This window comes from Arachis stenosperma, chromosome 9 (assembly GCF_014773155.1).
Source record: "Arachis stenosperma cultivar V10309 chromosome 9, arast.V10309.gnm1.PFL2, whole genome shotgun sequence".
NCBI classification, from domain to species: Eukaryota; Viridiplantae; Streptophyta; class Magnoliopsida; order Fabales; family Fabaceae; genus Arachis; species Arachis stenosperma.
This window is the reverse complement of record NC_080385.1, coordinates 31601809-31615038: the sequence shown is the minus strand read 5'-3', so window position 1 is coordinate 31615038 and position 13230 is coordinate 31601809. Positions and strand designations below refer to the sequence as shown.

At 39.7% G+C, this 13230-nt stretch overlaps 1 non-coding gene across 1 annotated transcript; it reads right to left on the bottom strand.

Annotated features, from left to right (window-relative positions):
• Nucleotides 1-7979: 7979 nt before the first annotated feature.
• LOC130952972 (small nucleolar RNA R71) lies at nt 7980-8087 on the bottom strand. Its single transcript, XR_009075146.1, has one exon. It is a non-coding gene; the product is annotated as a small nucleolar RNA R71 (small nucleolar RNA).
• Between the last annotated feature and the right edge of the window lie 5143 nt (nt 8088-13230).

Here is a 13230-nt window from a genome sequence, read left to right as displayed (position 1 = left end):
GCTCAGCTTTTGAGGAGGAAAGAACTTAGCCAAGAAGGCCGCAACCAGCTTATCCCAGGAGTCCAGGCTATCTTTAGGTTGGAAACCCAACCATATTCTAGCTCTGTCTCTTACAGCAAAAGGGAAAAGCATGAGCCTATAGACTTCAGGATCTACTCTATTAGTCTTAATAGTCTCACAGATCTGCAAGAACTCAGTTAAAAACTGGTAGGGATCTTCTGATGAAAGTCCATGGAACTTGCAGTTCTGTTGCAGTAGAGCAACTGGTTTAGGATTTAGCTCAAAATTGTTTGCTCCAATGGCAGGGATTGAGATGCTTCTTCCATCAAACTTGGAAGTAGGTGTAGTGTAATCACCAAGCATCCTCCTTGCATTATTATATTCGGCTGCCATCTCTTCTTCTTTTTCGAAAGTTCTTGTAAGGTTGTCTTTGGATTGTTGTAATTTAGCTTCTCTTAGTTTCCTCTTCAGAGTCCTTTCAGGTTCAGGATCGGCTTCAACAAGAATGTTCTTGTCCTTGCTCCTGCTCATATGAAAAAGAAAGGAACAAAAAATAATAATAGGGATCCTCTTTACCACAGTAGAGAGATTCCTTTATGTTAGTAGGAGAAGAATGGAATAGAAGAAGGAAAAGGTAAGAATCCAAACACAAGGGTGAAGATAGGTTCAGATTCTTGAGATGAAGAGAAATGTTAGTAAATAAATAAATAAATAGAATAGGATGAGAGAAGGAGAAATTCGAAAATAAATTTTGAAAAAGAGTTAGTGATTTTCGAAAATTAAGAGAAGAAATAAAATTAAAATTAAAATTTAAAACAATTAGTTAATTAAAAGAATTTTGAAAAAGAGGGAGGTAATTTTCGAAAATTAGGGAGAGGAAAGTAGTTAGGTGGTTTTGAAAAAGATAAAATATAGTTAAAACAAACAAAAAGTCAACTAGTTAGTTGAAAAAGATTTGAAATTTAATTTTGAAAAGATAAGAAGTTGGAAGATATTTTGAAGTTGAATTTTTGAAAAAGATATTTTAAAAAGATATGATTGAAAAAGATATTTTGAAAAAAAATTAATTTTTTAAAATTAAAATTGATTACTTGACTAACAAGAAACTAAAAGATATGATTCTAGAATTTAAAGATTGAACCTTTCTTAACAAGAAAGTAACACTTCAAATTTTTGATTCACATTAAGTTCCGAAAATTTGAAATAAAATTAAGAAGAAGATTTTGAAAAATATTTTTAACTTTTCGAAAAAAAATGAAAGAGAATTGATTTTTGAAAAAGTTTTTGAAAAGATAAGATTTTTAAAATTGAAAATTTGACTTGACTTATAAGAAATAGCTAAGTTTTAAAAATTTTTGACTAAGTCAACTCAAACTTTCAAAATTTTGAGAGAAATAGGGAAAAGATATTTTTTTTATTTTTGAATTTTTAATGATGAGAGGGAAAAACATAAAAATGACCCAAAACATGAAAATTTTTGGATCAAAACTAATGATGCAGGCAAGAACACTATGAATGTCAAGATGAACACCAAGAACACTTTGAAGATCATGATGAACATCAAGAACATATTTTTGAAAAACTTTTTATGCAAAGAAAACATGCAAGACACCAAACTTAGAAATCTTTCGTGTTTAGACACTATGAATGCAAAAATACACATGAAAAACATCATACAACACAAAACAAGAAAATTTAAAGATCAAACAAGAAGACTTACCAAGAACAATTTGAAGATCATGAAGAACACTATGAATGCATGAATTTTCGAAAAAAAATGATCATCCAAATTTATGGAACCTTATGATCTAAACTTATGATCCTGAGAACCCTGCAATGGCAGAGGTTAATTACATGGGTGAACCTTATGGAAATACCTATAACTCATCATGGAGAAATCATCCAAATTTTTCATTGAAGGATCAACAAAAGCCTCAACAAGGCTTTAACAATGGTGGAAGAAATAGGCTTAGTAATAACAAGCCTTTTCCATCATCTTCTCAGCAACAGACAGAGAATTCTGAACAAAGCTCCTCTAATTTAGCAAATTTAGTCTCTGATCTGTCAAAAGCCACTTTCAGTTTCATGAGTGAAACAAGATCCTCCATCAGAAATCTAGAGGCACAAGTGGGCCAGCTGAGTAAGAAAGTCATTGAAACTCCTCCCAGTATTCTCCCAAGCAATACAGAAGAGAATCCAAAAGGAGAGTGCAAGGCCATTGATGTAATCAGTACGGCGGAATGCACAAGGGATGAGGAGGACAAAAATCCTAGTGAGGAAGACCTCCTGGGACGTCTCTCAAGCAAGAGGGAGTTTCCTAGTAAGGATCCAAAGGAATCTGAGGCTCATATAGAGACCATAGAGATTCCATTAAATCTCCTTCTACTATTCATGAGCTCTGAAGACTATTCTTCCTCTGAAGAGGATGAAGATGTGATTGGAGAGCAAGTGGCTTAATATTTAGAAGCTATCATGAAGCTGAATGCCAAGATGTTTAGTAATGAGACTTGGGAAAGTGAACCTCCCTTGCTCATTAGTGAACTAGATACCTGGATTCAGCAAATTTAACCTCAAAAGAGACAAGATCCTGGCAAGTTCTTAATACCTTGTACCATAGGCACCATGACCTTTGAAAAAGCTCTATGTGATCTGGGGTCAAGGATAAATTTTATGCCACTCTCTGTAATGGAGAAGCTGGGGATCATTGAGGTACAACCTACCTTGTTCTCATTACAATTGGCAAACAAGTCATTGAAACAAGCTTATGGATTAGTAGAGGACGAGTTAGTAAAGGTTGAAGGCCTTTATATCCCTGCTGATTTTATAATCCTAGACACTAGGAAGGAAGAGGATGAGTGCATCATCCTTGGAAGACCTTTTCTAGCCACAGCAGGAGCTATGATAGATGTCAACAGAGGCGAATTAGTCCTTCAATTGAATGGGGACTACCTTGTGTTTAAGGCACATGGCCATCCCTCTGTGACAAAAGAGAGTAAGCATGAAGAGCTTCTCTCAGTACAGAGTCAAGAAGAGCCCCCACAATCAAACTCTAAGTTTGGTGTTGGGAGGCCACAACCAAACTCTAAGTTTGGTGTTACATCCCCACAACCAAACTCTAAGTTTGGTATTGGGACTATACAACATTGACCTGATCACCTTTGTGGCTCCATGAGAGGCCACTGTCAAGCTATTGACATTAAAGAAGCGCTTGTTGGGAGGCAACCCAATTTTTATTTATCTAATTTTTATTTTATTTTATTGTTATTTTGTGTTTTATTAGGCACATGATCATGTGGAGTCACGAAAAAAATATAAAATTAAAAACAGAATCAAAAACAACAGAAGAAAAATCACACCCTGGAGGGAGGACATACTGGCATTCAACGCCAGTAAGGAGCATCTGGCTAGCGTTCAACGCTAGAACAGAGCATGAATCTGGCGCTGAATGCCAGAAACAAGCAACATCCTGGCGTTTGAATGCCAGGAAAGTGCCTTGAGGAAAGCTGGCGCTGAACGCCAGTAACAAGCATGGAACTGGCGTTCAACGCCAGAAACATGCTACACATGGGCGTTGAACGCCCAGAACGTGCATCACCTCGGCGTTTAAACGCCAGAATGGTGTGCAAAGGCATTTTACATGCCTAATTGGTGCAGGGATGTAAATCCTTGACACCTCAGGATTTGTGGACCCCACAGGATCCCCACCTAACATATTCCCACCTTACCTCCTAATCCTATAACACTCTTCCCCAAAACACACTTCCCAACAACTTCAATCTCTCTTCCCAATTACCCCCCTTCACCACTCACATCCATCCACTCTTCCCCATAAACCCCACAAACCTTCAAAATTCAAAAAGCTTTCCCACCCAAACCCACCCTAAATGACCGAAACTACACCCTCTCCCCTTCCTATATATACCCTTCCATTCTACTTCATTTTCACACAATACAACCCCCTCTTCTATACCTTGGCCGAAACACCATCTCTCACCTTCCTCCATATTTTCTTCTTCTTCTTCTTCTCTTCTTTCTTCTCTTGCTCGAGGGCGAGCAATATTTTAAGTTTGGTGTGGTGATGAGCGGATAATTTGTATGCTTTTTGGCATTGTTTTTAGTATATTTTTTAGTATGATCTAGTTAGTTTTTAGTATATTTTTATTATTTTTTAGTTAAAATTCACTTTTCTGGACTTTACTATGAGTTTGTGTGTTTTTCTGTGATTTCAGGTATTTTCTGGCTGAAATTGAGGGACCTGAGCAAAAATCTGATCCAGAGACTCAAAAGGACTGCAGATGCTGTTGGATTCTGACCTCCCTGCACTCGAAGTAGATTTTCTGGAGCTACAGAAGCCCAATTGGCGCGCTCTCAACGGCGTTGGAAAGTAGACATCCTGGGCTTTCCAGCAATATATAATAGTCCATACTTTGCCCAAGATTTGATGGCCCAAACCGGCGTTCAAAGTCACCTCAAGAAATTCCAGCGTTAAACGCCGGAACTGGCACCTAATTGGGAGTTAAACGCCCAAACTGGCACTAAAGCTGGCGTTTAACTCCAAGGAGAGTCTCTACACGAAAAAGCTTCATTGCTCAGCCCAAGCACACACCAAGTGGGCCCGGAAGTGGATTTTTATGTCATTACTCATCTATGTACTAGTTTTCTATAAGTAGGACCTTTTACTATTGTATTTATCGAGGACTTTTGGTAGCTATCTTTGTTTTATGCTATCTTAGACCTTTGGAGGCTGGCCATTCGGCCATGCCTAGACCATATGCTTATGTATTTTCAACGGTGGAGTTTCTACACACCATAGATTAAGGTGTGGAGCTCTGCTGTACCTCGAGTATTAATGCAATTACTATTGTTCTTCCATTCAATTCCGCTTGTTCTTTGTCCAAGATATCACTTGTTCTTCAACATGATGAAGGTGATGATTGACGCCCATCACCGTTCTCACCCATGAACAAGGTGACTGACAACCATTCTTGTTCTACAAGCATCTGAGGCTTAGTGAATATCTCTTGGATTCCTGATTGCACGATGCATGGTTGATCGCCTGACAACCGAGTGCTCGCCTGACAAACGAGCCAACCATTCCGTGAGATCAGAGTCTTCGTGGTATAGGCAAGAACTGATGGCGGCATTCAAGAGAATCCGGAAGGTCTAACCTTGTCTGTGGTATTCTGAGTAGGATTCAATGATTGAATGACTGTGACGTGCTTCAAACCTGTAACCTACTGGGCGTTAGTGACAGACGCAAAAGAGTGATTCTATTCCGGTAGGGGAGGGAACCAAACCGGTGATTGGCAGTACTGTGACAGAGTGCGTGCATTAGCTTTCACTGCGCGGATGGGAGGTAGCTGCTGACAACAGTGAAACCCTACACGAGCTTGCCATGGAAAGGAGTAAGAAAGGATTGGATGAAGGCAGTAGGAAAGCAGAGAGACGGAAGGGAAGGCATCTTCATACACTTGTCTGAAGCTCTTACACCAATGATATGCATAAGTATCACTATCTTTATCTTTATGTTATTTTCGTTCATCATCATATACATTTGAGTTTGCCTGACTAAGATTTACAAGATGATCATAGCTTGCTTCAATGCTAACAATCTCCGTGGGATCGACCCTTACTCACGTAAGGTATTACTTGGACGACCCAGTGCACTTGCTGGTTAGTTGTGCGAAGTTGTGTAATGCCATGGTATTGAGCTACCAAGTTTTTGGAGCCATTACCGGGGATTATGAGAGTTGTGAAAAAGTATTGTTCACAATTTCGCGCACCAAGTTTTTGGCGCCGTTGCCGGGGATTGTTCTAGTTTGGACAACTGACGGTTCATCTTGTTGCTTAGATTAGGTATTTATTTTTTTTTCGAAATTCTTGAAGATGAATTCTAGAGTTTCATGATGATTTGTTGAAATCTGGCTGGCTGAAAAGCCATGTCTAATCTGATTGGACCGAGGTTTCAACTTATCACCACAAGAGCTTGTTGATTTTCATCAATTTTGCTTTTGGAGCAGTGATCTGCTAAGGCTTGGCTGACCTTTGGTCATGTCTAGTGTTTTGGACCGAAGCTTCTTTGAAAGCTTGGCTGGCTGTGAAGCCATGTCTAATTCCTGGACCGGAGTCTTAGACTAGCATTGCACTGATTCCTGGAATTCTCATTAAGAATTTTGATATCTTTTTCCACTTAATTTTCGAAAAAAAAAACACAAAAAATTACAAAATCATAAAAACCAAAAAATATTTGCTATTTCTTGCTTAAGTCTAGTGTCTCATCTTAAGTTTGGTGTCAATTGCATGCATTCATTCATGTGTCTTAAGGATCTTCAAGTAATTCTTGATGATTTCTTACTCTGATCTTTGAATTCTTTTGGCTTGAGTGTTTATGTGTCTCATATAGTGTCAGTAGTACACAAACTGCTAAGTTTGGTGTCTTGCATGCATTGTTATTTGATTCTTTTGCATTTTGATCATTAAAAATCCAAAATATTTTTAATTTGTGTCTTTTCAAGTCAATGATACAAAGAATTGAAGATTCAGAACATACTGCAGAGGAATTATACAGAAAAGCTGAGCATTCAAAAATGCCCAGTGAAGAAGGCAGACTGGCGTTTAAACGCCAGCCAGGGTACCTGGTGGGCGTTTAACGCCCAAAGAGGTAGCATTTTGGGCGTTAAACGCCAGAATGTATACCATTCTGGGCGTTTAACGCCAGGATGGTGCTAGGAGGAAGATTTTGTTTTCAAAATCAATTTTTTTTCAAATTTTCAAAGTTTTTCAAAATCAAATATTTTTCAAATCATATCTTTTCAATCAAATGTTTTCAAAATCAATTTCTTTCCTTTTTAAAAGATACTTACTAACAATTAATGATTTGATTGAACATTTTTTGCCTTTTCTGTTAAGGAAGGTTTTATGTTTGAATCATATCTTTTCTTGTTAGGCAAGTCATTAATTTTTAAAATCATATCTTTTCAAATTGTTTTCAAATCATATCTTTTAAAATTGTTTTCAAATCATATCTTCTCAATCACATCTTTTTAAAACCATAACTTTTCAATCAAATCTTTTTAACCTCATCTTTTTTCAAAATAGTTTTTCAATCAAATCTTTTTGACTTCTAATTTCAAAATCTTTTTCAAAAAATCACTTGATTTCTTTTTCACTTGCAATTTTCGAAAATTATCAATCAAATTTTCAAAATGTTTTCATAATCTTTTAATTGAATTTTTGAAAATTCTCTTCCCTCCTTCCCACATCCTTCTATTTATGGAGTGCCACTCCTTCTAAATGCACAATTCGAACCTTATCTAATTAAAGTTCGAATTCTTCTTCTCCTTCTTCTTTCTATTTCTCTTTTCCTCTGACACTTCAAGGAATCTCTATATTGTGACATAGAGGATTCCACATTTTCTTTTTCTCTTCTCTTTCATATGAGCAGGAGCAGAGACAAAGGCATTCTTGTTGAAGCTGACCCTGAACCCGAGAGAACCTTGAAGAGAAAGCTAAGAGAAGCCAAGGCACAACTCTCTTTAGAGGACCTGACCGAATTCTTCAAAGAAGAAGAACACATGGCAGCCGAAAACAACAATAATGCCAACAATGCAAGGAAGGTGCTGGGTGACTTCACTGCACCTACTCCTGATTTCTATGGGAGAAGCATCTCTATCCCTGCCATTGGAGCAAACAACTTTGAGCTTAAGCCTCAATTAGTTTCTCTAATGCAACAGAATTGCAAGTTCCATGGACTTCCAATGGAAGATCCTCATCAGTTTTTAGCTGAGTTCTTGCAAATCTGTGACACAATCAAGACTAATGGGGTTAACCCTGAGGTCTACAGACTGATGCTAATCCCTTTTGCTGTAAGAGACAGAGCTAGAATATGGTTGGATTCTCAACCTAAAGAAAGCCTGGACTCTTGGGAAAAGCTAGTCAATGCCTTCTTGGCAAAGTTCTTTCCACCACAAAGATGGAGTAAGCTTAGAGTGGAAGTCCAAACCTTCAGACAGAAGGATGGAGAATCCCTCTATGAAGCTTGGGAAAGATACAAACAATTAATCAGAAGATGTCCTTCAGACATGCTTTCTGAATGGAGCATCATAGGTATTTTCTATGATGGTCTCTCTGAACTATCCAAGATGTCTTTGGATAGCTCTGCTGGAGGATCTCTTCATCTGAAGAAGACGCCTGCAGAAGCTCAAGAATTGATTGAAATGGTTGCAAATAACCAATTCATGTACACTTCTGAAAGAAATCCTGTGAACAATGGGACTAGTCAGAAGAAAGGAGTTCTTGAGATTGACACTCTGAATGCCATATTGGCTCAGAACAAGATATTGACTCAACAAGTCAATTTGATTTCTCAAAGTCTGTCTGGAATGCAAAATGCACCAAGCAGTACTAAGGAGCTTCATCTGAGGAAGAAGCCTATGATCCTGAGAACCCTTCAATGGAAGAGGTGAATTACCTAGGAGAACCCTATGGAAACACCTACAATTCTTCATGGAGAAATCACCCCAATTTCTCATGGAAGATCAAGAGAGACCTCAACAAGGTTTCAATAACAATAATGGTGGAAGAAACCGGTTTAGCAATGGCAAGCCTTTTCCATCATCTTCTCAGCAACAGACAGAGAGTTCTAAGCAGAATACTTCTGACTTAGCAACAATGGTCTCTGATCTAATAAAGACCACTCAAAGTTTCATGAATGAAACAAGGTCCTCCATCAGAAATTTGGAAGGACAAGTGGGTCAGCTGAGCAAGAAAGTTACTGAACTCCCTCCTAGCACTCTCCCAAGTAATACAGAAGAAAATCCAAAGGAGAGTGCAAAGCCATAGACATGGCCGAATATGGAGAGGAAAGAAAGGAGGACTCCACTGAGGAAGACCTCAGTGGGCGTGTACCAATCTCCTCTGAGTTCCTCAATGAGGACAATGGGAATCTGAGGCTCAAAATGAGACCATAGAGATTCCATTAGACTTACTTCTGCCATTCATGAGCTCTGATGAGTATTCTTCCTCTGAAGAGGATGAGTATGTCACTGAAGAGCAAGTTGCTAAATACCTTGGAGCAATCATGAAACTGAATGACAAGTTATTTGGAAATGAGACTTGGGAGGATGAACCACCCTTGCTCACCAAAGAACTGGATGACTTGTCCAGGCAGAAACTGCCTCAAAAGAGGCAGGATCCTGGGAAGTTTTCTATACCTTGTACCATAGGCACCATGACCTTCAAGAAGGCCTTGTGTGACTTAGGGTCAAGTGTAAACCTCATGCCCTCTCTGTAATGGAGAAATTAGGGATCCTTGAGGTGCAAGCTGCAAAAATCTCATTAGAGATGGCAGACAATTCAAGAAAACAGCTCATGGACTTGTAGAGAATGTTTTGGTAAAGATTGAAGACCACTACATCCCTACTGACTTCATAGTCCTAGAGACTGGGAAGTGCATGGATGAATCCATCATCCTTGGCAGACCCTTCCTAGCCACAGTAAAGGCTGTGATTGATGTTGATAGAGGAGAGTTGATCATTCAAGTGAATGAAGAATCCTTGGTGTTTAAGGCCCAAGGACATCCCTCTATCATCATGGAGAGAAAGCATGAAGAGCTTCTCTCAAAACAGAGCCAAGCAGAGCCCCCACAGTCAAACTCTAAGTTTGGTGTTGGGAGGCCACAACCAAACTCTAAGTTTGGTGTTGAACCCCCACATTCAAACTCTAAGTTTGGTGTTGGGAGGTTCCAACACGGTTCTGAGTATCTCTGAGGCTCCATGAGAGTCCTCTGTCAAGCTAATGACATTAAAGAAGCGCTTGTTGGGAGGCAACCCAATGTTTTATAGTTAACTATTTTCTTTTGTTATTTTATCTTTTTTGTAGGTTGATGATCATAAGAAGTCACAAAAACAATGAAAAAAAGCAAAAACAGAATGAAAAACAGGAAGAAAAACAGCACACCCTGGAGGAGAAGAAGCTGGCGTTCAAACGCCAGTAATGCTAGCTGTTGGGCGTTTAACGCCCAGTCTGGCACCATTCTGGGCGTTTAACGCCAGAAAGGGGCACCAGACTGGCGTTAAACGCCAGAAAAGGGCAACAACCTGGCGTTAAACGCCAGGAATGGGCACCAGCCCGGCGTTTAACGCCAGAAATGGCTCAAAACGTGATTTTGAGCAACTTTTGGTGCAGGGATGACTTTTCCTTGACACCACAGGATCTGTGGACCCCATAGGATCCCACCATCACTCTCTCTCTTCTTCCCCCATTCACCAATCACCTCAATACCTCTTCCCCAAAACCCTTCACCTATCAATCCCATCTTTCTCTTCACCATTCACATCCATCCTTCATAAATCCCCACCAACCTCACCCTTCAAATTCAAACCACTTTCCCTCCCAAACCCACCCATCTGGCCGAACCATTACCCCCCTCTCTCCTATATATACCCTTCTTCAAACCTTCATTTCACACAACCTAAACACCCCTTCTTTCCCTTCTTGGCCGAACACACCACCTTCCCCCTCTTCCTCATTTCTTCTTCTTCTACTCTCTTCTTCCTTCTTTTGCTCGAGGACGAGCAAACATTTTAAGTTTGGTGTGGTAAAAGCGTTGCTTTTTCGTTTTTCCATAACCATTTATGGCATCCAAGGCCGGAGAAACCTCTAGAAAGAGGAAAGGGAAGGCAAAGGCTTCCACCTCCGAGTCATGGGAGATGGATAATTCCTCTCAAGGGTGCATCAAGTCCACTTCTATGAAGTTGTGGCCTTGAAGAAGGTGATCCCCGAAGTCCCCTTTTCACTCAAAAAGGGTGAATATCCGGAGATCCGCCATGAGATCCGAAGAAGAGGTTGGGAAGTACTTACCAACCCCATTCAACAAGTCGGAATATTGATGGTTCAAGAGTTCTATGCCAATGCATGGATCACCAAGAACCATGACCAAAGTGTGAACCCGAATCCAAAGAATTATCTCACTATAGTTCGGGGGAAATACTTGGATTTTAGTCCGGAGAGTGTGAGGGTGGCGTTCAACTTGCCTATGATGCAAGGAGATGAGCATCCTTACACTAGAAGGGTCAACTTTGATCAAAGGTTGGACCAAGTCCTCACAACCATATGTGAAGAGGGCGCACAATGGAAGCAAGATTCAAGAGGAAAGCCGGTTCAATTGAGAAGGCATGACCTCAAGCCCGTGGCTAGAGGATGGTTAGAGTTCATACAACGCTCAATCATTCCCACTAGCAACCGGTCCGAAGTTACCATAGACCGGGCCATCATGATCCATAGCATCATGATTGGAGAGAAATAGAAGTTCATGAGGTTATAGCCCAAGAACTCTACAAGGTGGCGGACAAGACCTCCACTTTGGCAAGGTTAGCCTTTCCTCATCTCATCTGTCACCTCTGTTATTCAGTTGGAGTTGACATAGAGGGAGATACCCCCATTGATGAGGACAAGCCCATCACCAAGAAAAGGATGGAGTACACAAGAGACCCCTCTCACCATGAGATCCCTGAGATTCCTCAAGGGATGCACTTTCCTCCACAAAATTATTGGGAGCAACTAAACACCTCCCTAGGAGAGTTGAGTTCCAACATGGACAACTAAGGGTGGAGCATCAAGAACACTCCATTCTCCTCCATGAAATTAGAGAAGACCAAAGAAACATGAGGGAGGAGCAACAAAGACAAGGAAGAGACATTGAGGAGCTCAAGCACTCCATAGGATCTTCAAGAGCAAGAAAGAGCCGCCATCACTAAGGTGGACCCGTTCCTTGATTTCCTTGTTCTTTATTCTTCTGTTTTTCGATTTTTATGCTTATGTTTATCCATGTTTGTGTCTTGTGATCATTAGTGTCTTAGTGTCTATGCCTTAAAGTTATGAATGTCCTATGAATCCATCACCTCTCTTAATAAAAACGTGCTTAATTGAAAAGGAGAAGAACTGCATGAATTCTGAATTTTATAGTAGTTTAATTATTTTGATGTGGTGGCAACACTTTTGTTCTCTGAATGTATGCTTGAACAGTGCATATGTCTTTTGAATTTGTGGTTCATGAATGTTGGCTCTTGAAAGAATGATGAAAAAGGAGACATGTTACTGAGGATCTGAAAAATCATAAAAATGATTCTTGAAGCAAGAAAAAGCAGTGAATACAAAAAGAGAAAGAAAGCAAGCGAAAAAAAAAACCGAAAAAGAAAAAAAAAAGAGAAAAAGAAAGAATAAAAAAAGAAATAAAGTTGTGATCCAAGGCAAATAAGAGTGTGCTTAAGAACCCTGGACACCTCTAATTGGGGACTTTAGCAAAGCTGAGTCACAATCTGAAAAGGTTCACCCAATTATGTGTCTGTGGCATGTATGTATTCGGTGGTAATACTGGAAGACAGAGTGCTTTGGGCCACGGCCAAGACTCAATAAGTAGCTGTGTTCAAGATTCATCATACTTTACTAGGAGAATCATTAACACTATCTGGATTCTGAGTTCCTAAAGAAGCCAATCATTCTGAATTCCAAAGGATAAAGTGAGATGCCAAAACTATTCAGAGGCAAAAAGATAAAAGCCCCGCTCATCTAATTAATACTGATCTTCATAGATGTTTTTGGAGTTCATTGCATATTCTCTTCTTTTTATCTTATTTGATCTTCAGTTGCTTGGGGACAAGCAACAATTTAAGTTTGGTGTTGTGATGAGCGGATAATTTGTATGCTTTTTGGCATTGTTTTTAGTATATTTTTAGTATGATCTAGTTAGTTTTTAGTATATTTTTATTAGTTTTTAGTTAAAATTCACTTTTCTGGACTTTACTATGAGTTTGTGTGTTTTTCTGTGATTTCAGGTATTTTCTGGCTGAAATTGAGGGACCTGAGCAAAAATCTGATCCAGAGACTCAAAAGGACTGCAGATGCTGTTGGATTCTGACCTCCCTGCACTCGAAGTGGATTTTCTGGAGCTACAGAAGCCCAATTGGCGCGCTCTCAACGGCGTTGGAAAGTAGACATCCTGGGCTTTCCCGCAATATATAATAGTCCATACTTTGCCCAAGATTTGATGGCCCAAACCGGCGTTCAAAGTCACCTCAAGAAATTCCAGCGTTAAACGCCGGAACTGGCACCTAATTGGGAGTTAAACGCCCAAACTGGCACTAAAGCTGGCGTTTAACTCCAAGGAGAGTCTCTACACGAAAAAGCTTTATTGCTCAGCCCAAGCACACACCAAGTGGGCCCGGAAGTGGA